Genomic DNA, 26,160 nt, shown 5'->3' with positions numbered 1-26,160 from the left:
GTTCGAAGTCCTATTATTATTATCGGTTTTTTTTTATTATTATTATTTTTTTTAATTTTATTTTTTTATTTTTATTTTTTTATTTATTTATTATTATTATTTAAAAAAAAATTATTTTATTTTAATTTATTTTATTTTTTTAGTCAATTTATTTATTTTTATTTTTTTATTTTATTTTTATTTATTTTTTTATTTTTTATTATTATTATTTTTTTAATTGGTCTCCGGAAGCTCAGGCGACCCTGCTGGAGACATGCCAGAGAATAATGAGCAGCCTGGCTACCTCCTAGTGGTGTGTGCGGGCAACGTGGGGTTCCGCCAGGGGCCCTGCGGCCAAATGCCAGGACACACAACAGAACCCAACACAAAACTACACATTCAACACACAACACTTTTTCTGGCATTTACAGTGTTCTGTATTTCTTCACAGTGTACATATGGTGCAGATGTGGGAAACCACAGGTGGCGCCCGACCCTAACACTATGCACACTATGTACATGTTCGAAGTCCTTTCCATCTCCTCTACAGTCACCCCGCAGGGAACCACAACCCTCACATGGGAAGAGTCAGTAAACAACATCTTGGACACCCTGTTCCCACTAAACTCAGATCCTCAATCCAGCCATCAACAAGAAATCTGTACTGAAAACGCATCCTACAGCACCACTTCTATAGAACAGCCTTTCAAACTTAGATGAATTAAAACTCTCCATTGGCAAAACAAAAAACAAAAAAAGCCCAAGGTTAGACTTCATTGAAGCAGAAGTAATTAAGAAGCTTGCAGAGACGCAATCAAATCTCCTTCTCAGCCTGTACAACCATTGTGTGGAAGTTGGACTCTTCCCAGATGATTGGAAAGAGGCCAATCTACGCCTCATTTTGAAGAACCCACATAAACCACCAAAGCAGCCAAGGTCATACAGACCCATAGCACTCCTTCCCGTTTTAAGCAAAATATTTGAACGTCTTCTCTTATCCAGATTGGAAAAACACTATAAAAATGCAAACCTCCAGTCCCCAAACCAGTTCGGTTTTCGGGCAGGCCGTTCAGCAGAAGATGCTCTTCGACAGCTCACAGATTCAGTCAAAAATTCAGCCACCAAATACTTCTTAGTAATATCAGTAGATTTCGCCGGGGCCTTTGACTTGCTGTCGTGGCCAAGTATACTACGAAGACTCAGAGAAGCTAGCGTTCCAGCAAATCTTTACAGCTGCATACATCTTCACAACAGAAGTGTTACAGTCAGAAATGCCTATCGACAATCTCCAGAAATGTCTACAGAGGATGCCCCCAGGGCTCTGTCCTTGGTCCTTTCCTATGGAATGTGGTCATGGACGAGTTCCTGAACCTAGACCTGGGGGATGTTTCCACCCAAGCCTTCGCAGACGACTTGATACTAACAGTCACTGGAAACTCCAGAGCTTCCCTGGAAACAACAGCCAACGGAGCCCTTACAAAGCTACAAGAATGGGCCAGCCTCCATAAATTCCATATATCCCCTGAGAAAACTACTTCAATTCTACTCAGAGGAACCCTTCAAAGAAGCAGGCCGCCGCAGATTAAAATTGCTGATAGAACTATCAAACTGACAACTGAGTTGAAGTACCTTGGGATAATTCTCGACCCCAAGCTCACGTTTTACCCGCATATAGACTACCTTCATCGCAAAGTCAGGAACTACACGGCAATGGTAGTGAGGATCAGCAGGTCTGAATGGGGCCTAAATAACCGCTCACTGCATATGCTATACAAAGCTGTACTTATTCCCACTATAACCTACTGTGCAGGTGTCTGGTATCATTGTGCACTCATTGTTCGTAACCAAAGGAAGCTTACCTCCTTCCAGCGTAATATTCTTCTCACTATCACCCGTGCCTGCTGCACAGTAAGCAACCCAGCGCTCAAAGTCTTGGCAGGAGTTCTCCCTCTAGACCTGCGGATAATTCTCAAAGGCGTGCACTACCGGCTCGCAAAGGGACTCCCTACCACCATCCTGGATTTCACTACAAACCCAGCAAACACCATCAAAGAAGAAAAAAAGTGCCTTGCAGTCTACCTTCTTAACGCCTGGCAAAACAGATGGAATACCACCTCCAAAGATTCCATCACTAAAAAATTCTTATCTGAAATAGCCCAGATCTACCCTAAAGCTCCAGCATGGTACAGCCCAGGGTTATATACCACTTTCCAGATTACAGGCCATGGATCCATAAATCAAAAACTTGCCTCTATGAACATCGTGGATGACCCTCGCTGTCTTTGTCGTGAAAACGAAGACTGGGATCACCTATTCTATGTTTGCCCGCTCTACGAGGACCTGCGAACGTTGCTCATATCAAAAATACATGCCTTGCCTCGAGGAAATGAACATTTTCTGATCAATGAGGAAGACCAGTACCACACTTTCTCTGCCTTCGCCCATGATCTCTTTACCAAAAGAAGATCACTGGTACAACATAATGGAACTGATGCACATTGATCAACACCCTTTTCTCATATACTGAACACCTAGATTGTGACCACTTCTAGGTACTGGACTTGACACTCAGGTCGCTTGAATTGTTTCATCCGTGTCTCTCTTGATACGTGATTGTCTTCCCACCCTCTCGAGGGTCCTCTTCTTCCACTTCCGCTTAGGTGAGAGAATTCCCACCCAACCTGCAGAGATGCCTTCCCTTACATCCTCCGTCTATACCTCCTTTCCTTTACCCTCTCCAGTACATCCTGTACTCCCTGAACCCTATTATTTTATTTTATTTTATATATATATATATATATTTTTTTTTTTTTTTTTTACTTGGTCTCTTTCCAGAAAGCTCAGGTGACCTGGAGGAGACTAGCCAGAGAATTATGGGCAGCCTGGCTACCTACTAGTGGTGTGTGCGGACAACATGTGGTCCCATCAGGGGCCCTGCGGCCAAAAGCCAGGACACCCAACAGAACCCAGCATAATACTTCATTTACAACACAAAAAATTGTTCTGGCTTTCATAGTGATACTATTTGTCTTCACAGAGTATATATGGCGCAGATGTGGGAAACCACCGGAGGCGCCTTTCCCCCAACACTATGCACACTATATTCGAGGAAGCACTCCACAACCACTCAATTTCTGGTAAGAAAACAAAATCCATTCTCCTCAAGGGAAAGCTACAAATACGCAGGCCTCCAACAATGAAGTTAAATAACATCCCTATACTTCTCTACACAGAAGTCAAATACCTGGGAATCTACATTGACACTGGTCTTATCTTTCACTCTCATCTGAAGTACTTATCCACAAAAATCCGAAAGTATACGACCATGATAAGAAGAGTCAGCAGAGCGGACTGGGATTTGAAGCATAAAGCTTTATCTCTCATCTATAAAGCGGCGTTTCTCCCAATTGTGTTATGGAACCTCAATTTGGTGTACAAAGGCCATCCTGGAAAAGAACCTTGACTCAATACAAAGATTCATGCTGTTTTCTATCTACAGGGAATGTCGCACTTTCAGCACCCCTGCCCTACAGGTTATTACTGGATGCTTGCCACTGTATCTTGAGGTGATTAAAAGGGGACTTTACCATCGATTAAAGAAGGGAATTCCGAAACAGTTGTTAAATCTTCAACTGCAGCTTACCAATGACCAGAAACAAGAAAGAAAACGTATCTTCAAACATCTTCAAGGACTTTGGCAGCATTCATGGGAAACCACGCCCAAAGGAGAAATTACCAGAAGATTCCTCCCATCCATTGACATGACTTTCCCAAAGTCTCCTTCCTGGTTTTCACCTGGTCTGCAAGTTACATTCCTGATCACAGGACATGGGCCCTTTCAACAGAAATTGACAGCAATGGGAATTGACAGCAATCCATTCTGCCACTGTGGCGAAGAGGAGTCATGGGGGATCTCATGATTGAGTGCCCTGCTTATGATGATTGTAGGCTCAATTTTTTTACTGAAATCCAGGAGAACCCTCGTAACCATGAAACATTAGCATTAGCATTAGCATTAGAAGAGGCATATGATGCAAGAAAGCAAGCTTATTCAGCATCAGCCAAAAAAAAAAAAAAAAAAAAAAAACCCACTCCCATTTCACCCCTCCGTTCGTTCGAAATACCTGTCCAGTTGAGCTTTAAATTTGTTTAGGCTATCAACTTCAACAACAAGTGATGGAAGTCGGTTCCACCAACCAACCACCCGCTGGCCAAAGGCAAATTTCCGCACATCTATCCGACATCCGTCCTTCCTCAATTTGAATTTATGCCCTCTGAGGTGATTATTCTGAGAAAGATGAAGAATCCCATTGGCATTGAGCATGCTCAAACCATTCAAAGTCTTATACACCTCTATCAGATCACCTCGCCGGTGCCTAGTCTCCAGACTCTGTAATTTGCAAAACTTAAGCCTTTCTTCGTAAGAGCAACCCTTTGTTCCATTTACTAATCTTGTTGCCCTTCTCTGTACCCGTTCCAGCAGCTCTACATCCTTCTTGAAATGAGGCCTCCAGACCTGTATACAGTACTCAAGATGTGGCCTTACCATTGCCTTATACAAGGGAATAATCAACTCCTTATCCCTGCTAGAAAAATTCCTGTATATCATTGACAAGACACCATGAGCTACTCTTGCAGCTCGTCTGCACTGCTCAGAGAACTTCATATCTGCCTGCACAATTACCCCCAGGTCCTTTTCATTCTCCACCACTGTCAGTGTAATACCGCAGAGTTGACACGTTGCTCTGGGGTTACTGTTTCCCATATGCAGCACTTTACATTTGTCGATGTTAAACCTCATTTGCCACCTCTCAGCCCATCTGTTCAACCTTTCCAGATCCTGTTGCAGCAGCATAGCGTCAGTATTGTCCTTAACGACCCTGCCAACCTTTGTATCATCTGCAAACTTGAACATTAAACTTGATATCCCATCATCAATATCATTCATAAACACCGAAAACAACAACGGACCCAACACTGAACCTTGAGGAACTCCACTAATAACATTGGTCCACGTTGAGCAGTGTCCATTGATTACCACTCTCTGTCTTCTGCCACTCAACCATCCCCTTATCCATAGCAGCAAGTTGCCTCCAATGCCACACTGCTCCAATTTGTGCAGCAGTCTTCCATGTGCAACAGTATCAAAAGTCTTTCTAAGATCCAAATATATAATATCAAAGTTATTCCCTGCATCCAATTCTTTTGTGACTACATCATAGTATCCAATCAAATTGGTCAGGCAAGACCTGCCCTTAACAAAACCATGCTGCGTCTGAGCTATAACTGAATTCTTGTCTAGATGATCCTGCAGTGCTTCTTTAACCAGTGCCTCCATTAATTTACCTGGAACAGAAGTTAAACTAACATGTCTATAATTACTTGTGTCAGCCTTTGATCCTCCTTTGTGAATTGGGGTTACATTTGCACATCTCCAGTCTATGGGTACCTCCCCTGAGTCCAAAGAAGCTCTCATAATTATGGCTAGGGGTTTGCACACTTCCTTTGCTGCCTCCTTTAATATAACTGGATAGATCCCATCCACCCGAGGTGCCTTTTTTATGTTTATCCTCAACAATCTCTCCTCCACTTTCCTCTCAGTTATTACAAAATCATCCAGCTCACTGCCAATGTTTACTTTACCTACATCATTCTCCTTCCTGAATAACTCTTCATGCGTGAATGTAGATGCAAAATACTCGTTTAGATTGTTAGCCACCTGAGCAGGATCCTCAACTGTTGAACCATCAATATCCAGTGGACCAATCTGATTCATTCCTTTCCTTTTCGAGTTCAAGTATGTAAAGAACTCTTTTCTGTTTTTCTTTGCATCCTTTGCCAAGGATTTTTCATAGTCTGCCTTTGCCTGCCTAATCTCCTTTGTGACTTGGTTACAGACCAACTTATATCTATCATAGGCTTCCATGTCACCCATTAATTTGTATGTATCCCATGCATTTTTCTTCTCTGCCACATGTCTCATTAGTTCATCTGACAACCATTTAGGCCTAAACCTTGAACAATATTTCTTAGTTGGTATGTAAAGCCTGGTAGCCCTCAAGATTAGTTCCTTGAATGCTTCCCATTTTGAGTTTGCTGTTGGTAACATCATCAGTTGGTCCCACTGTATAGAATTTAAATACTGTCTCAGACCATCATATTCGCCTTTACGAAAACAAAAACCCTTCCCTTTACCTCTGATGGTAGTTACCTCCTTGAGTAAATCCCACTTCAACACACTGTGATCACTGCCACCTAGTGGTTCATTTATCTGCAGGTTCTTAATGCATGAAGAATCACTACTGATAATCAGATCAAGAGTATTGCTCCCTCTTGTTGCCTCACGAACATGCTGATGTAGAAAACAATCATCCAATAAATCCACAAAAGCCTTGCTAGTGTGCGAGTGACCAACCCACAAATTCCAGTCAATATCTGGGAAATTAAAGTCCCCCATTATAAGACTCTCTGATTTACTGGCCCACTCTATTTCCCTGTACAATATCTTATTATACTTATCAGAGTCATTAGGCCTATAGCACACTCCTACTCTCAATTTTGATTTCCCTATGCTTATGTCACACCAAACTGACTCGACGCTGCCCTGTCCATCGATGTCAACTGGCTTCACTTCCTTGGACTTTATGTGTTTCTTAATTAATAGCATAACCCCTCCTCCCCTCCTGTCCTGTCTATCCTTTCTATACACATTGTATTCCCCAAATTCCAGTTCCGCATTACTTATATCTGTGTGACACCACGTCTCTGATATCCCAACAATATCTGCCTTTGATGTTTTGAGCAATACCTCAAATTCATCAAATTTATTTACCAAACTCCTAGCATTGGTGTACACGCAGGTATACATGCACCTGTTTCTATTCTTAGCTACCCTAACACAACCCATGTGTTTACTTGTACCGCAATGACTACCAGCAGTCTCTGAAATATCCTGCATCTTGTTTTTCAGACTTCTGCTCATTTCAATAGAAGCAGTGCAAGAATCACTTCCACCTCTGCCACTGGCTACTGTTAATCTAGTAGTCCTTGTATCCCCCCCCAACTAGCAGTTTTCCGACCCACCTAACACTGCCTCTACAGCATCAGCAAAAATTCTTGCACCCTTTCTATTTAAGTGTATCCCATCCCTGTAGAAGCAATCTCTCCTGTTAACAAGTACAGTCCAGGCTGAAAAAAATTCTACCCCTTGAGCCTTGCACAATCCCTCCAGGGCCGAATTGATCGACAAGGCTCTCATCATATACTCCCTCCTATCGTGTCTGGGCAGAATTGCAGACACTTTCAAGTTCAACCCTAATTCACGGCTTTTTTTCAACAGTGACCTGTACTTGCTAAGTAATTCCGCCGGTCTCCTACTCTTAATATCATTAGTGCCAACGTGTACAACTATATCACCATTTGTGCCCTTAAAAGATGATATCCGCTCTACAACGTCATCAACCTTTGCCCCTGGCAGACATACCCTGATCCTATTCCACCTATCCTTTTTACAAAGGATGTTCCCCGTTTCCCTGACAATAGAGTCACCAACAACTACTACTATACTACTACAACAACGACTACTACAACAACTAACATATCTGCTTCAGAATGAAACAACATACAAAGCCTTAACGAGTTACGCACAAGCTGTCTTTACCATCAGACGGGAAAGTTTGCTGAACTTAGAGCTGCTCAGAACAACGACCCTCAAGTGTAAACACAAACTGGGATCGGATAGCATTTTCCCAACTGATAAAAGAGGAAGACTGAAGATTAAAATACTATGCTGGCATCATCATGGTTGGCACTCCTTGAAAAGCTGACTCCCAGAGAGTGCTTGGTCTTTGGCACTCGCACAGTGGCGCCTGCCCCTATGACTTTTGATCCCTCTACCCATCCCCTGACCAACTTCGCTCAAGAACTCTTCTCAAGAAGGAGAACACTATATGCAATACACCAGGAGTGAAAGACGACCAGCCAGATAACAAATAAAAACATCCTTTAGGACACACCCCAGAATGAAAATTATGTGGAAGCTACTAGCTGTCTACCAAGAAACCCAGCCTATGTACCAACAAATATGAGATCTAAGTGAAACTGACAAATATACTGAATGAAGATAGAGAACCAAAATAAAAACAATTAACTTGGATGGGACACTGTCCTACGAGTGACTCTACTACCGGACTTATGATTACACTACGGCTGATGCAGCCTCACTGCCATATAGCCAAATGGCGATCTCTACCAGCTCCCTTGCCTGGTACCTTTTTTTCCCATCCCTGGCAGGGGGGAGGAGGAGTTGGTCTTCCTGTTTCCTCCCTCCCCTACCACCCCATATATTTCACCTAGTGAGGCATGGGCATGCCTTACTGACCATCTGGGGTTGCCTTACTGACCATCTGGGGTTGCCTTCCCTATCGACCCCATACTTCTGTCTTTCCCCCCCAGTCTTCAGTCTCTTCCCCCTACTCTGACTAATACGCCAGCGTAAACCCCACATAACTAATCAAAATTAACGATTTCTAAACTGAAAACTGAATCACATCAACCTCTCCTGGCTTTTCTAAACTTAAGTGCTCCCGTTTTTTTTTTAAGGTCCTAGCCACCAAAATCTCAGGAAATTAGGTGGCAGGACCTGCCAGAGTGCATATAAGCTACTGGATTCCTGGTCTGCCTCCACGGCGCGTAAGTGGGGCGACGTTGGGCCCCAATTGGGGTTTAGCGGCTAAACGACCAGAAGAACAACGGTACATGACATTAAACGATCCAAAACCCACACACTTTTAAATCTCTGGCATTTACAGCGTACTGTAACACACCACAATGCAAACTACACGGAGATGGGGGAAACCCCTGGTGCCGCTTGACCCTAAACACACTTACACTTACTTACTTACCCATCCCCTATTTCTCCTTACTCGGGTGGACTGCCTTCTTTCTGTCCACTTTAGCTTGTTCTTCACATTCAGACACCCGTTCCTCTTGTTCCCCAGGCCTTCTCTTCTCTCTCTCTCTCTCTCTCTCTCTCTCTCTCTCTCTCTCTTTTTTTTATTTTTTTATTTTAACTTGGTCTTCGTCCAGGACGCTCAGGCGACCCTGGCAGAGACCAGACGGAGAATAAAGGGCAGCCTGGCTACCTTCTAGCGGTGTGTGTGGGCAACGTGAGGTCCCACCAGGGGCCCCGCGGCCAAATGCCAGGACACCCAACAGAACTTAACGCTATATGTCATATACAACAGACAACACTTTTCTGGTATTTACAGTAGTTCTGTATTTCTTCACAGCGTACATATGGCGCAGATGTGAGAAATCACAGGTGGCACCTGACCCTAACACCATGCACTATGCACACTATGTTTGAGGAAATTAACATTTTCTGATCAATGAGGAAGACCAGTACCATGCTTTCTCTGCCTTCGCCCATGATCTGTTCACCAGAAGAAGATCACTGGTACAACGTCCTGGCACTGATGCACATTGATCAACACCCTTTTCTCATATACTGAACATCTTCACCTAGATTGTGATCACTTCTAGCTACTGAACTTGACACTCAGGTCGCTTGAATTGTTTCATCCGTGTCTCTCTTGATACGTGTTGACTTCCCACCCTCTCGAGGTCTCTCTTCTTCCACTTCCGCTTAGGTGGAAGAATTCCCACTCAACCTGCGGAGGATGCCTTCCCTTACACCCTCCGTCGCTCTGTCTATACCTCCTTTCCTTTACCCTCTCCGGTACATCCTGTACTCCCCGTACCCTATTTTTTTTTTTTTTTTTTTTTTTTTCACTTGGTCTCTTTCCTGAATGCTCGGGCGACGTGGAGGAGACTAGCCAGAGAATTATGGGCAGCCTGGCTACCTCCTAGTGATGTGTGCGGGCAACGTGGGGTTCCATCAGGGGCCCTGCGGCCAAAAGCCAGGATACCCAACAGAACCCAGCCCAATGCTTCATTTACAACACAAAAAATTTTTCTGGCTTTCACAGTGATACTGTTTGTCTCCACAGAGTTCATATGGCGCAGATGTGGGAAACCACCGGAGGCGCCTTTCCCCCAACACTATGCACACTATGTTGAAAACCATTTTGTTGAAAAGGTCTGTTTCGCAGAGGTTCTGCACAAATTCCGTTTATCAGGTGGAGATGGACGGAAGTCCAGGTGCCACCTTAGACATGATAATAATAATAATGTTGAAAACCGTTGAGAACCATTAATTCTTGATAGATTTATTTGACGTTGTAGTTTTTGGCGTAGTTAACTAATCTTCAGTTAATGATATTTTTGCTTTGAACTGACTATTAAAGTTAATGGAAGGCAGAATTCATAGTAAGAAGCTTGGTAAAGGAGGGGGGAAGGAAGAGAAGATTGGAGCTTCCCCCCACTTCCTTCCAGAGTTCCCACGTTGTACAATACTGATTCCGTAAAGAAGGCTTCTAAGAAATCGTCTAAAGTTAAAAATATTAAAGCAAGTAGTGTTTTAAGTAGTGGAGGTAGTGGTGCAATGAGTACTGTTAGTGTGAATACTAAACCTGGGACGTCTGGCAATGCCGATTCTCACATTCAGGTAGGTGGTGTGGAAAACGTAGTTAAAGTTGGCTGCATGGTTGAACAGGGGGTGCAGTTAGAAGAAGATGATGTCGTAACAGATTTTACAAATGATTTGTCAAATGTTAAAATAACTGACTTTCCAGATATTCAGCCTGATAATATGGTTTCTGATGTAGATAGTTTTTATTCGGAATCGGGGAGAAGAAGTACAGGCACAAATGTGCGTGAGCGTGAAATAATTGTTGCTAACATACAGGACCAAAGTCAGAGGTACCCTGACGTGTCTACTATTTTTCAGCTTGTAACAAAGTTGAAGAAAAAAGTCATTGACTACGTGACTAGTGAAAATAATAAAGTGACTAAAGCTGCAACTAATTTCTTACTTGACGTATGGATTGACATGGAGATTGTATCAACAGCATTAGTCATTGATAATGAACGTCGTAAAGCGTCAATTAGGTGAACAGGTAATATTAAATGACATCTGTATGGTGGATAACAACAGGAAGCTGAGCAAGGTGGCAAGATTAAATAATAAGGTTATTTTCACGGCTGAGGAGTCCTCAGAACAGTATAAGTCAAGCCAGGAAGTTAAAGAGGTTATTGTTAACACATTAAAGGAAAAGTTTCAAGAAATAAAAATTAGAAATCTAAGAGCTATACGAAATAAAGGAGTCTTAGTTGAGAAAGATAATGATTTGGATAAACTCAGTAAGGCAATGGTATTTTTTCAAAAGGGTATTAATCTGGATAAAGTAAAGTTACAGAACCCTACCATCCTAGTGTATGATGTACCTAAGTAATTAAGTCAGGAAGATATTATTAGGGATTTATATAAGAAAAATCTTCAAGATTATGGATATGAGGAGCAAGAGGTCAGAGAGGGCATTGTTTTTAAATTTAGTAACAGTTCCAAGGCAAAGTTTAATATTTGGATGATTGGGGAAGTTCCTCACATGTTGGAAAATTTGATGTGTAATGACGGGTTGCATTTTGGACATACGTCACACAAATTCAGGCGTTTTACAGTTGTGACTAAATGTTTTAAGTGTTTGGGGTATGGTCACTCTATACAACACTGCACACACAAGACCGTGTCGTGTGGTCATTGTGCTCAGGGTGGCGATCTTTTTGTTGATTACACAAATAAAAATAAAGATCCATGATGTGTGAACTGCAAGTGCAGAGGTAGAGCTTATGATCACTCATTAAAAAGTAATAGTACTTCTTTTTGGCTGACCCATAACTATAACGTGTTTTATTTATTTATTTATTTATTTATTATTATTATTTTTTTAAATATTTATTTATTTATTTTATTTATTTATTATATTTTTTTATTTTTATTATTTTTTTTATATATTTTTTAAGGTCCTTACCACTGAAATCTCAGGAAATTAGGTGGCAGGGCCTGCCAGAGTAAATAACTATAATAGTGGTGTACCTGGTCTGCCTCCACGAGGCAGAGTGTGGACAACGTTGGGTCCCATTAGGGGCCCAGCGGCTAAATGACCAGAGGAACAATGGTACACGACACTACACATGTACAAAATCCATACACTTTTAAACCTCTGGCATTGACAGTGTCTGTTTCACACCCACAATATATAACCCGCGGAAATGGGGGAAACCCCTGGTGCCGTTTGACACTAAACACACTCTACACTCTAAAGAGTAGTAGTTGTTCTAGGCTGTCTTTTAATTTAATAACTTTTTATTGTCCTCCAAGTCACAAAATTGTTAACTCTATCCATTATATGGAAACAGTTTTCAGTGAAATTCGTTGTAGTAATTTAATTAATGCATTGGATTCCAATGCAAAGTCTAACTTATGGTTTAGCGGCATGACTGATCAGAGAGGTCACTTAATGGAGGACTTTATTTTAATGAATAATTTGTGTGCAATCAATATATCAGGTCAGCCTTATACTTTTAACAATGTTCATAACAGGTCGAACATTGATTTGACTTTAGTTACACAGGGGTTATGCAGACGAATCTTTTTTTTTTTTTTTTTTTTTATGTGAATCCCAAACACAAGAAGTATTAGAACCTATAGTACACTTAGTACCGTGCTTGGGTTGGAGGTTGAGAAGACGAAAGAAGATATTTGTTGACATTGGACTTGTACTTCTGTTCAAGTCCAAAATATTGCATAAAGCAGTTTATGAATAAACGTGGAATGCAATAATATATGTACTGCGTATACAAGGTTAATTTGGAAAAAATAAGTAAAACACCTATGAGCAAAACACTAAAGATAAATCAGGAGGCTTAAACTAACAAGATGATCGATGTGTAATTTAAAGTATGCTAATCGAAGTGGCCGTAGATAACTTGGTATGGAAGTAAAACTTAGCCTATCGCTAAATCATTTACGATATGTGCATCTACTGAGTTATATTTAAACTTATAGGAACTACAGAACTTGGAAATTTTGCGTCTCAGAGGAAAATACTTGTGACAAGAATCCGCGGAAACGTTGGATCTTTTCCACACGTTGAATCCTTAGAGATAAGTGAGCCATTGGAGCATTGATCTCATTTCGCTTTATGCGGACAAAATTTGTCAACAGGAAGTTCAGTAGAATGAGCAATTGATTATTTCAGAGAATTCTAGGGTTGACCTTTCTGCATTTTATCCTTTGGAATGGACGGAACGTTCTCTTATGGCTGTATATTTTAAAGTTTAACGTTTAGTTTAAATATGAAATATTCTAGACATGCTTTTCAACTGGCTTTGCACAGACTTGCACAATTAGATGTGTTATTTTACGATATCAAATCTGACTTTGATAATGTTACAATAAACTCACTGACGACAATTCTTGAGAAAAATTTCTGATTTCAAGATGCCACCTTTCTTACAATTCAGAACAACCTAAGGCCGAAGAAGCTGAAAATATTGAATGATTAAGTGAGTTTTTCCTATGTTGTTGAAAGGGGCTTACCACAAGGGGGGGATTTTATCGTCCCCCCCTTGTGGTAAGCCCCTTTCATCAGTTATCTTGGAACCGTTTTTGACATCCCATATGGGATTCATTATAAAATTCTTTATAGATCTCGAATGATCGACGTTATTAATAAAAATGTTGCAATACAGAACAATGACCTTATACTGCACTTTGCATCTGCCAGCCTAAATATAATAGAGAAAATAACACAATTAACAATAACAAAGAAGAAAATAAAGAATTATACAAGTTTCCATTAATAATCAGAGCATACAAAGTCTCACACTGATCTGGGATTAACGTGGGATACAGAAAAAAAGGTAATATGCCAAATCATCAAGAGATGCCGTCTACCTATCCCTCTTTATGAGTCCGAAATAAGTCGTCACCACCTAAGTATATTCTATGGATCTTGAGATGGTTGAACCGGATCTGTGGCATCCCGCTTACAATCTCAAGATCAACAATTCTTGCAAACGTCGAGCTACAGCTCTGCAAGTAAAAAATATCTCTCAAAACGAGAAAGTTGGATGCACTCTCAATATAAGATATCCTCAATGTGTGTGGTATAAACAACAGACACTCGTTAAATAGTCACTTTCCACTTCGTCTCTTCACTTCAAACCTAGCTAATACACTGGCAGCAGTCAATTATATGAAGATCGATCTCTATATGCATGCAGAAAACAAGAACTATAGAAGAGAAATTCAGGAAAACATATAAATATGTTTCGGACTAGAAAGTCATTGAATAACTTAAAACTCTCCCTGCCTTAATGGACATATAAACTGACAGCAAGGCTACCAGCAGATCTCGAGGACTTCGTAAATTGTAAATTTAATTGTTATATATATATATATATAAAATATTGTTTAATATCACAAGTTCAATTTGTAAATAAATTTGCAAATTTAAATGATGCATATCATTATTTTATTTTTACTGTAATTTTACATTTCATTGAAATTCTAGTGTAATAACAGAATGTAAAGGAACCTTCTGTTCAGAAAAGTCATTTGCTCCTAAACAGAAGGTTTTTAATTAATTGAATCGTGGCTTTCACTCTTGCTAATAAATTTGATATGAATGAATAGCTTTATATCGTTTGTGAGTGCAAATGATAAGAAGTGTGAGTGACAAGAAGTGGGCTCCTCGTATTTGCATTAATTCTAATTCGCGTCTTAGAGCTGGTAAAAAAATAAAATAAACGTAAAATACTGATGTCATTCTCTGTCCCCGTGGTATGAAAGGCGCCAACCAATCATGGTGGAAGTTCAGTATGGGGACAAGCTATTGCTGGAAATTGATTAGACGCTCCTGATCATCACAAAAGATAAAGAAAACGAAAAATGGATTATATTTTTACGCCATTTATGTAATACTTGTTCTGTAGGTGCTAGGAAATATATGACTACAAATTTGGATTCTGCTCATCAGAATTCACGAGAATTGCCATATTTCGGGTATCAAAAATTAAACGCTTCGTAAAATTCGTTGTCCTATGTTAGCGCAGCTGAGTTTGAATTTGACTTTAATTATGTATTCCATTTAGTTTTAAATATAAACATTTTCATAAAATTTTCGTTATATTTCTGAAGTAATATAAATTAATGTACGTTGCCGGAATGTGAATAAATTTGCTTATGTTTATGAACTAGAACGTGAAAATACTCGAGTTTAAAAGAGCTGGAAGCCTCCTGTACCCTTATTTTGTACAGATTATACATGATATTTAAAAAAAAGAATGTGTTTAGTAAAACAGTCTGTTAAAATTAAAACTAAATTAGCACTTCTAAGAAGTTGATTAAATTAAAGGGGAAACAGCTTTAAGCTTTTATTACTACAACCCCTTTGCAGTAACTGTGTGCGTGCGTGCGTGCGTGTGTGTGTGTGAGAGAGAGAGAGAATAAATTTCTGCCAAACGCAGTGTCTGAGTTGAACAGTTCGCAGGTGTAGTTCCTGCTAGCGAAAATATTTTCCTAGCTTGTTTTGCTGTTATTACTTTGCAAAACTTGGAATGGGGTAGAAATAAAATCATAAATTTATATTTCTTGAAATAGCTTATCACATAAAATTTTATTTTGATTATTTTTCTGGGAACTGATAAACGCTAATTTGAAAACAAAAATATCACCACTAAGTTAATGTTAGCAGTTTTGATTAAGTACGAAACTGGATATGCTAATAACAACTCCATCCCTCTTGATATTGAAGTTCATTAGTCATTTGCTTCCTGCTTCTGACAAATTAGTTGGTCGTACGTTTTGAATTCAGGCATCTAGTGCTAAGATAGCTCAGACCATGAGGCATCTGTGAAATGCGTAAATTTAAGGGACACCAGACAATCAACAGGAATATACACACTCTCTCACAAATACCACAGGCAGATTGGACGCGCCGGCCCTGGATAATGTTCTAGCCAAACCGCGTGCCACTGCTAGACCTTGCGGAGGAATAAATCCCCGTTTCGTCCAATCCTCAATAATCTTGGTAGCCTACGAAGATTCTTCCCGTCAAATACAGCAAAAATATTTAACTGTCTGCAGATAGATGCAGAAAAACTCTGTGAAGGCGCAACCTACCGGAAAGAGATCTTCCAGAATTCTTATGGACTTACCGAAATATGAATCGGCTGTAATGTGCCAACATACCAGAGTTGCGACTAAACGAAACTGTTTCATATAACATAAATGAATTCTCTACTTTAAGAAAAATAATATTTGGTTAGCTATTGGCTGGAAAAATATATCCTATTATATTTTATGTCCTTTTTAACAATTGCGTAAATAAATAATTAATAATTTGGGTATATGGAATCATTGATTTGTAAATATATGATTTGTATAATGTATATTCAGAATTATTAATGTGTAAATATATATTAAATATAAAATATGTATATAATATTTCGGGACGAGACTACGTGCTCAGTTTATGAAACCCACAGCCCATAGTATCTCGTACCCTACCATGTAATTGCACCCTCCTGGCACTTAGCCCTCCCGTGTGGTTCCTTTTATGAAATAAACAGATAATAACAATAATACCAGTTGATCAAAGCAAGTGTACTGTACTACAAGTACGAACCGCAGACAGTACTAGAGATCCCAACTCAAAGGCTGTACTGGGACCGCGCCATAATAACAAATAAGATACCGCACAACAGACCGGACATAACCCTTGTGGACAAGAAAGAAAAGGCTACCACTGACATAGCGGTACCCAACACTAGCAACCTGCAGAAAACCGATGGGGAAAAATCAGGAAGTACACGAACCTAAGACAGGAGATCAAAGAGATGTGGCATATGTAACAAGTAACGACCATCCCGATCATCGTGTCAACCACCGGTATGATGCCAAAGACCCTACATAACAGCCTAGCAGCAATAGGTCTCCCAGCGAACGCCTACAAGGAACTCCAGAAAGTTGCAATCCTGAACACCTGTAGGGAGTTCCTCGACCAACAGTAACGCCACCCTGTGCACCTGGCAGCAATACCCGTCACGAAGTGGAAGCCTCAACAGTAATGATAATAATATCGATTTTCTTAAAAGAATACTAAACTTATAATTGTAGTAGGAACTCCTTTCACTTACCACCCCATACTCTCAAATATCATTAATGAAGTAAAGTTTTCAAAAATATTTTATCAAGTTTCATCAGTGAATTTCCTTCCTGGTGACGTGCGTTTTTATTTATGATCACATTTATATCACTTCCTTCAATTTTTTTCTGTCTAAACAATCGAGGAACAGTTAGAAGAATTAAAAAAAAAAAAAAGATTCGCTTTCATTTCGATTTGATTGCGTGAAAACACAGATGAAATTTATTTATCCGTTACCCTACTGGTTCACTGTTACTATCCCGATTTACAATGCCAGTTAGTCGTTCGCATAAGTTACTTTATTTCGAATTTAAAAATTGCCTCCTAAATTCTGGTTAATATCATGAACTGACTTTGATTAAGACTTTTCGAATAATGTATTATTTATTTAATTTAAATTTCTTTATTGCTGCTAAGTACGGTAAAAATACTAGAAACAATAATACTCATCACGGTGAGTATTATTGTTCATGGCCACGAGTTTTACATTAAAGCAGAAAAATGTTGCATATGATTAAATTGGGAAAAGAAAAAGTTACGTAGAAAATTATACGTTACACAAAATTAATTTTAAACAAAACTATAAAATTAATTTTAAACAAAATTATATTTGTAGATGCAAAATTCGAGGCCAATATCGTTAATAAACATATTTCCAAGAACGGTTTTGATAATGTATAACATTGCTATCAAACTTAAACTTTTCCAAATATGAAAACATTTATTTGGTGACAAATATAACCATACAGTATTATTAAGAAGTGTTTTCTCAAATTCAATTGCTCGCGGGTACTCATTTGCCTTTTTTAAAACAAAAAATTGGACAGCTGTATGCTTCTAAGTTCTATTTGCATATCCTCCCAATATTAAAGCGATTCTGCATTTAGATTTCTCCGTCTAAATGCTTAATTCTCTTTTCTTTTCCTATCCGAACCTGTATTTTTTTCATTTGAAAATACTCTTCGTTTCCCCTAGTAGAATGTACTTTACGTTTATGTTTAATGCTTTTATTCTCAATCTTTTCTAAAGCAAATACCGTACTCTATACCATGCCTCAATCCTGGTAACATTTATTTCTATCCGTACTTAATATTCAGCTACTGGTTCCCAGCTCTATTTCTTTCAGGTAAAAATGAATATGAAATCGATATTCATCTCTTAACCATCTACGAGATGTGACAATAAAGTTCCCTGGCCTTTAGTCCGGGAACTTTATTGTCACACTGTTGCGGCCATGTTCGATGACTTTAAAAATAAAAGAAGTGGTATGTTGTAGTTCAAACTAGCCCCAACAGATGCTAGTAAAGAGATTGTCCAGTAAGATGACATTTTGCAAGTAACACCCAGTTTTATTAGTAGAGTTAAAGTTCCGTGTTACGATTTTGAAATGGAGCAAACAAACGAATATTAAATCTTGCTTAAAGCTGGGCAAAATCTGCAAAAATAACGTAAAAAGCTGTTTATGCTGATGAAATGTTAAGTCGTACCAGTGTGTGGGTGTTATTGGGGTTTAAAGAGCTGCTGAGACTATAGTGAGCCTATTCATAGGAATTTATTAGAGAGATCTTTTAAAATTTATGATAGATTCCAATTTTTTTCAAAAAAGGGAAAAATTCACTGATGTTTGCATCGTCACCAATAATATGTTTTAATGCCATCGGTTCTCGAAGGTTTGTTAGGGAAAGGGGGATGGATGTTCTGTCCTGATGATAGTGAGGGAGTCAATGAGAATGTGTGTGACTGTTAAATGTGAGGAACAGTGTGGACATTGAGGAGGTTCCTCTCCTGTAAGTAGATGAAGGTGAGTCAGGTATGTATGTCCTATCCGTGCTCGTGCAAGCACTACTTCTTCTCTTCGTACTGTTTTGATGCTAAAGCGCCAAAGCTGTGGATCCTGTTTCAACTGATAAAGTTTGTTATTGGTTTGGGTGTGCCATAGCTCTTTCCACTGTGCAAGACATGTTATTTCTATGATATGATTATAATTAGAGATTGGAATAGGACCGAAGGTTAAATCATAAGTTGACGGATTTTTGGCAGTTTTTTCAACAAGTTCATTCCCATTTATCCCAGAATGGGCTGGGATCCAGCAAAAGGTCACTGATTGATGACGTTCCTCAATTTTTAATGATAGGCTTCTGATTTGGATTAACATAGGATGAACCTTGTAAGAAAAGTTTTGTATTGCTGTAATTGAGCTCAGAGACTCCGTATATACTATGTATTTTAAAGATGGGTACAGATTCAGGTTTTCTAAGGCTAGTCTTATTGCATGAAATTCTGCAGAGAAGCTGCTATACTCAGGTGGAAGGGCAGCAGAAATTATTGTACTGGGAAACACTGCGGCTGCTCCAACGGCTGAATGTGATTTGGAGCCATTAGTATATATTGGCAATAAATTAGCATATTTCTGAATATGGCTTTCATGCAGTTATTTCATGTTAAGTGACGGTAGGTGATTCTTTCCCCATTTCTGAAGATAAGTATCGCAAGTTAATTGAGGAGGAGGAGGTGTCCAAGGTGGATGAGAGCATTTCATTACTTGTAGCCTGTTGATATTAGGAACATTCCAATTCTGTGTTAATTCAATTAGGCATAAGCCTGCCGGTTTTATTTTACTGGGTTTATTTCTATAAAGGTTTTGCAGTGGTGGATTAAAGAGGTATGGCTCAATAGCATGCTGCCAGCAACTTTGTATTCGGGCTGCATACTTAAGAAACGGCGTTTTTCTGCGGAGGTAAAGAGGGGGTTATTAGTTTCAATGTACAAACTATGAGTAGGAGATGTCCTGAAAGCACCAAGTGCAATCTGCAATACGCTAGGCTGTATGGGATCCAGCCATCGTAGTATACTCTTACGGGCAGAATCATAAAGTGGAGCACCATAATCCAATCGGGATCTGATCAATGCTCTATATAAGAGCAACAAATATGTACTGTCTGCTCCCCAAGACAAGGTAGATAAAGCTCTTAGTATGGTCAGCTTTTTGAGGCAAGATATACGCACAGATTTAATGTGCTCAAGTAAATTTAATTTCTTGTCAAGGATTAGCCCCAAGAATCTGATGTTGTTAGTCACTGGAATGGTAAAGTTTGACATCTGAAGTTTAGGATCTGTATGCATTTTCCGTTGATTACAAAAGTAGATTGCAACAGTTTTCTGCTGTGATAGACGATAGCCATTTAACTCTGCCCACCTTTGGACTCTATTCAAAGATATCTGCAGTTGCTGTTCAATGGATCTCATGTTCTGAGAATGGCAAGATATAGAGAGATCGTCAGCGTAAAGGTAGGTCTGAACAGTATTTGGAAGTTCTTTTGTGATGGAATCGATTCTAAGGGCAAAAAGGGTTGCACTCAGTAGAGACCCTTGTGGCACTCCTTCTTCCTGTAAAAATGTCATAGAAAGCGAGTTGAGGTATCGAACTTGGAACGATAGAGTCTGGAGAAAGTTCCTGATGAATATAGGAAGGTTGCCTCTTAGACCTAGAGCATGGAGGTCACTGAGAAAGCCACGACGCCAGGTAGTATCAAATGCCTTCTCTATGTCTATGGAAACCATAACAAGGTGTTCATTTTTTACAAAGGCATTACGAATTGCAGACTCAGCTTTGATCATGAGATCTAAGGAGGACCTGTTCTTTCGAAAGCCATGCTGATTACTACTAATTAGTTGTTACGTTTCAATGATCCAAACAATACGATTATGGATCATTCTTTCAAGTAATTTACCGAGGCAACTGGATAGGGAAATAGGTCTATAACTGTTACGACGGGTAGGATTTTTACCGGGTTTCAAAAAGGCAAGAACTGTGGCATGATGCCAAGAGATAGGATAAATATTTTCCATAAATATCCGGTTATAGTAGACTAGCAGTATTTGTAAATATTTGTCACCAAGGTTTTGTAACATAATGTAAGATATTCCATCTGGCCCAGCGGCACTGTTGCGTGTTGTTTTAATGGCGTGTAGAAGTTCATGATATTGAAGAGGCTGGTTATACGAAAGGAAAACTGAGGTTCGAAAGTTGATGGCTCGTTGTTCAGTCTTGGTCTTTATTTTCTGAAAATCCAGAGAATAAGTTGATGACGCTGAAACTTGGGCAAAGGTTTTGCCCAAAGAATTTGCTATGTCCTCGGCAGCAGAGAGTTCCTGCCCGTTCCATGAAAGAATTGGTGAAAGGGTGGTTGGAAATTTCCCGGAAATCTGCCTGATTTTCTTCATTAACCTGGAGTTAGTGTTTCTGTTTATGGTAGATGCAAACCGAATCCAAGAATTTTTCTTGGCTTCTCATTGAATGCGACGTGCTTTTGCTCTTAGTTTCTTGTAATTGATAAGGTTAACTGTAGTTGGGGATCTACGAAATAAATTCCACGCTTTATTTTTTAACATCTTAGCTATTGTGCATTCTTGATTCCACCAATAGTTAAGGTGCCGTCGGGATTGGGGATTCGACAATGGAATTGAACATTTAGCTGCATATAGTATGTGTGAAGTGATATAATCTGTGGCTCCATCTATCGACTGTGTTCTTATGTATTGCTCATTCAGGGTGACAACTGATTGAAATTTGACTCAGTTGGCAGGAGAGAACTTCCATTTCCTGCAGGGTTTGGCTAATGGTGGTTGTGCAGTGAGCAGATCAAAAATAATCTGAAAATGGTCACTGCCCATTGATCTGACCATCGCCCATAACAAGACCATTCTATGATTGGAAACAGAATCGGGGTGCATACTGATAGATCGCTTGCACAGGTTTGTCCAGTTAGTAGTTGTATGTGAGTGGGTTCACCAGCATTAAGAAGAGTAAGGTTTTGCATATCCAGAAAGGTTTCAACTAGGCGGCCATGTATATCTAATTTTGTCGATCCCCCTAAGGGGTTGTGGCCATTGAAATCACCGAAGAGAAAGACTGGGGAAGGTAATTGCATTAGCAGGTTTTCAAGATCTTGGTAAGAGAAGGTATGACTTGGTGGGAGATAGACTGATACTAGTGTTAAAGCAATCTCTGTTATCAAACGCACGGCGACAACTTCAATTTCAGTTTTCAAAACAATTTGCCTGGTCGGGATCTTGGAGCTGACCAAGATGGCCACGCCCCCACGGGCAGCATTTGAAGTATTACGATCGTGTCGATAGATGGCATAGTTCTTTATGTTGGCGGAAATTTGAGGAGTTAGATAGGTTTCCTGTAGACAGAAACGAACTGGAGAGTTGCGGTTAATTAAGACTTGAATATCATCACGGTTGCTACGAAATCTTCTACAATTCCATTGTAGAATAAAAGGCATTACTGGTGTTTAGTAGAAGAAGCTGCTTCTGACTGTTTTTTTAACGTAACTGTCTTGTGACGTTCAGGCTTTGGTTTGTCTTTTTTTGAGAATAAGGTCGACCGGTGTCAATTTTTTCTTCCGCATATATTTCTAAGGTCGGTTCTTCTTGTCTGGATGAGTCGAATGTATCCATAGATGTTTCTTGGATATTCTTTTTTAAATGTGAGCTTCGATTATTCGATATAGAAGCAATCACTGGGGAAGGAGATGAAGATGTAGTGGTACTGTAAGTGCAGTATTACTTGCCTGGTTCAACTGCTTAGGGATATTGGACTGTTGCTGAGAGAAAACAGCACGAGCCCAGTCAGAGATTGAAGTGTTTGAAGGGACTATAACATCAGTTTGGGTGGCCACCGAGTGATATTTTTGAGCAATACTGGCATATGTACGCTTAGTCATACTTGGAGCAATTACTTTCCTTGCTTCTTGAAAACTTACTTTATTTTCAATCTTATATTTCACAATTTTCTTTTCAAAATTCCATTTGTCGCATGTCCTTGAATAAAGGATGGTTGCCTTTACAGTTGGGGCAGGCCATTTCTTTTGCTGAGCAATCACTTTGAGTGTGATCAGAGGACCCACAATTGGGGAAAATCTGATTTCCTCTGCATGCCGTTTGAGAGTGGCCATACTTTTGGCACTTAAAACATCTCAATGGATTAAACGTAGGGCCTAGTGCGGAAAAGTAGATAGCCTGCTTTTATCGATGATGGTAGATTTGGCGTATCGAAAGTGAGAATAATATTCTTTGTAGGTGTAAGTGTATTGTCTTTTTTAGTCATAGTCCTTTTGACTGCAATGACATTTTGATCTTTAAGCTCTTGTATTATCTCCTCCTCCGTGACATTCAATAGATCCCAGCTGGATATAACTCCTTTGGATGTATTTAGGATTACGTGGGAAGATACCTTTATTGGAATTCCAGTAAAGTTTTTAAGGTTTATCAGTTTCTCCGAATGTCCACGGTTTATTGTCTCCACTAGTAGGTCCCCTGATTGCAGTCTCTTGACTGTCTTAGGAGATCCCACGAGACTTTCCAGGTGTTTTTTGAAAAGAAACGGAGACAGCGTACTGAGGGACCGATCGGTAAGAGAGTGCATTATAATAAATGCAGGAAAATCTGTCGCTGATAAATTGGTTTTAAACCTCTTGGGTTGCAACATATCATGTTTGGTTTCCGTGTCTGGCCGAGAACTTGTCGGCTCTAAAGGCGGAAACACATTAAGGTCCATATTTGCTCCTTTTGGCCCTTGGCAGATTAACCGTTCTGCCAAAGTTTCCGGCCCCGCCACGGGGAGGCAGGAGCAGTGCCACCTAGTGATCAAGAGTTGTACCAGTGAGTTTGAATGGTATAAGCGGTTCAAAGACGTGAGGATGTTCGTGATGACTCAAGAAGTGGGCATCGGTCAACCTCTCAAAATGAGGATAGAGTTGATGTTGTTGTTCTGGAGGCTTAATGGCACATAAGCTGCTAAGGCTATAATGTGCCTATTCACTTATTATATTAAAACATGAGTTTTCCCTAAATCAAAAGAAAATCTGAAATCAGAAATAATTGAAAAGCCCAGTTTGCCTGAGAAAGTCAAAAAATTCAGAAATATTTGCCTTATCACCAATGAGATTTTCAAGAGTTATTGGTTTATGGAGATTAACCAGTGAGATCAAGGATGAAGTTCTGGCTTGTTTATAATAGGGGCAGCCAATAAGAATATGTTTTACTGTCAAATTATTAGAACAATGTGTACATTGTGGTGGATCATCTCCTGTGAGTAAATGAAGGTGGGTCAGATGGGTATGTCCTATTCTTGCCCTTGAAAGGACTACTTCTTCTTGTCTCGATGTACGGATACTGGAGTGCCAGATTTTTGGATCATGTTTAAACTGAAAGAGTTTATTATTAGTCTGAGAGTGCCAGAGTGCTGTCCATTGTGATATGCAAGCAGCATGAACTGTTAGTGCATAATCTGATGCTGGAACAGGGATATTGGTTAAATCAAAAGTAGTTGGATTTTTTGCAGCTTTATCGGCCAGTTCATTGCCTAAAATACCAGAATGGGATGGAATCCAGCAAAAAGTGACCAGTTGGTTGCGTTTTTTAATTTTCAGTAATAAGCTTCTGATTTCATTAAGAATAGGGTGGACTTCATCTGAGGAATTACATAACGACATGATTGAGCTGAGGGAATCAGTGTAAATAACTGATTTGAAGGAACTGTCTGAACAGAGATTTTCTAAAGCTAGTTTGATTGCATATAATTCAGCAGAAAATATACTAAATTCTGATGGAAGGGAAACTGATACAGTTGTATTCGGAAACACTGCAGCTGCTCCAACATTTGAATTAGATTTAGAGCCATCTGTATAGATTGGGGAGAAGTCAGTATATCTTTGAGTGTGAACTGCATGAATTTGTTTGACATTTGATGCCTGCAAAGTATTCTTTCTCCATTGACAGAGGTAAGTGTCACAGGTTGGAAGAGGAGGAGGAGTCCATGGTGGCTGAGTACATGTGGCTACTTGTTGTACGGAATGGACGGAAATATTCCAAACTTGCTCCAATTCAAGAAGGCGAAGACCAGCTGGCTTTACTATGCTAGGTTTGTTTCTGTATAAGATTTCAAATGGTGGGTTGAAAAGGTATGACTGAACGGGATGAGAGGCACAACTTTGTATCTTTACAGCATATTTGAGTAACAGTGTTTTCCTGCGTAAAGCTAGTGGGGGCTCGTGAGCATCAATGTAGAGACTATGTGCTGGCGACGTTCTGAATGCACCAATTGCAATTCTCAAAGCACTGTGCTGAATTGGATCAAGCCAGCGTAATACACTCTTTCTGGCAGAATCATAGACAGGGGCACCATAATCGAGACGGGATCTGATTAATGCCCTGTATAAACGAAGAAGCGAGGTACGATCTGCACCCCATGTTTGGGCAGATAAAGCTCTGAGTATGTTTAACTTTTTTAGACATGACGTCCGTACATTTTTAATATGGTCTAGGAAATTTAACTTGTTGTCAAGGATTAATCCAAGAAATCTGATGTTGCTGGTGACTGGGACAACAATGTTAGAAATTTGAAGTTCAGGATCTGGATGGAGTTTGCGTTGTCTACAGAAGTGGATGGCAACTGTTTTCTGCTGCGAGAGCCGATAGCCGTTGAGGCTTGCCCATTGTTGAATTTTATTAAGTGATATCTGAAGCTGTCTTTCAACAGACCTCATGTTTTGAGAATGACAGGAGATGGAAAGGTCATCTGCATAAAGGTAAGTCTCAACTGTATTTGGAAGCTGCTTAGTGATAGAATCTATTCTCAGAGCAAAAAGAGTGGCACTCAGTACTGATCCCTGTGGAACACCTTCTTCCTGGATGAAAGTTGTGGAAAGGGCATGTTGGTATCGAACTTGAAATGATCTAGTATGTAAGAAGTTCTCAATAAATATAGGGAGGTTGCCTCGTAGTCCTAGAAGGTAAAGATCACTAAGTATACCATACCGCCAAGTGGTATCAAAAGCCTTCTCTATGTCTATTGAAACCATTACTAGATGTTCACGTTTGACAAAAGCATTACGGACGGCAAATTCAGCCTTGACCATAAGATCTAGGCATGACCTGTTTTGACGAAAGCCATATTGACTATGGCTCATTAGCTGTTCCGACTCTATGATCCAGACGAGTCTTCTGTGGATAATTTTCTCAAGAATTTTGCTGAGGCAGCTTGAGAGAGATATGGGTCTAT

The sequence above is a fragment of the Mastigoproctus giganteus genome, chromosome 5 (genome assembly GCF_048544385.1).
Source record: "Mastigoproctus giganteus isolate SK-2022 chromosome 5, ASM4854438v1, whole genome shotgun sequence".
Lineage (NCBI taxonomy): Eukaryota > Metazoa > Arthropoda > Arachnida > Uropygi > Thelyphonidae > Mastigoproctus > Mastigoproctus giganteus.
Note: the sequence above shows the minus strand (reverse complement) of the source record.